Below are 833 nucleotides of genomic sequence, written 5' to 3' on the forward strand. Positions count from 1 at the left end.
ACATAGTACTGTTAATATCATCTGAGCAGTTAGATAACCACATACCATAGGGTCTCCAATCGACAATTGTATGATTAGCTATAAACATTAATTTTTTTGATTTTGGATTTTGGTCCCTTTTGATATCCTGTTCATGTCTAACTGTCTACCTATTTTCCTTTTCAGGCATTTGGGAATCCAGTCTCAGGGGAAAGGGGGCAATGACCGCTCTGGCTTTTTCAGGCTGTACAGGGGCAGTCGTGGGGTTTTGGGTTTCCTTTGCCTGTTTTCTGTCAGGGTGTATTAACAGAGGGAGATGAGAGTCCATGGAATGATAAGGTGACTTGTTTCAGCATTGTCTAGGTGTTGGTCAGGGAATATTTTTGTCATACTACCATTTGGATATTTGTTGTATTCTGGAAGAAACAAACTTAACAAAAAAGTTAAAGGTATATGGCCCAAAGATTAAGAGAAGTAGAAAAGCTGTTTAGGGGCTACCAGGAGAACTAGGACCAGACATTGGTTCACGACATTAATGTTTCTCTAGGTATGAGAAGATGCAAGAATTTGGGCTCATAAAATCTTTACCTGAAAACATCTGACTGTCTGAAGGCCAGTTTTTCTGGTTTTTTTTTTTCCAGAGCATAGAGTGTCTTATTTTTGATTTCTACCCTGAACTCCTTTCAGGGGGTGTTGAAGGTCAGCAGCTTGCAGTGGTCATGATGTAATCTTTGTAGAGGCAGTTGACAAGTATCAATTTTCAGTCAGTAGGGTCCCTTCATAGCCACATATTTGACCATGTTTGGGGGGCATTTTATGGCCATTGTGTCTCATGGTATTGGGAGACATTCCCA

Source organism: Bison bison, unplaced genomic scaffold (genome assembly GCF_000754665.1).
Source record: "Bison bison bison isolate TAMUID 2011002044 unplaced genomic scaffold, Bison_UMD1.0 scf7180017860914, whole genome shotgun sequence".
Classification (NCBI taxonomy): domain Eukaryota; kingdom Metazoa; phylum Chordata; class Mammalia; order Artiodactyla; family Bovidae; genus Bison; species Bison bison.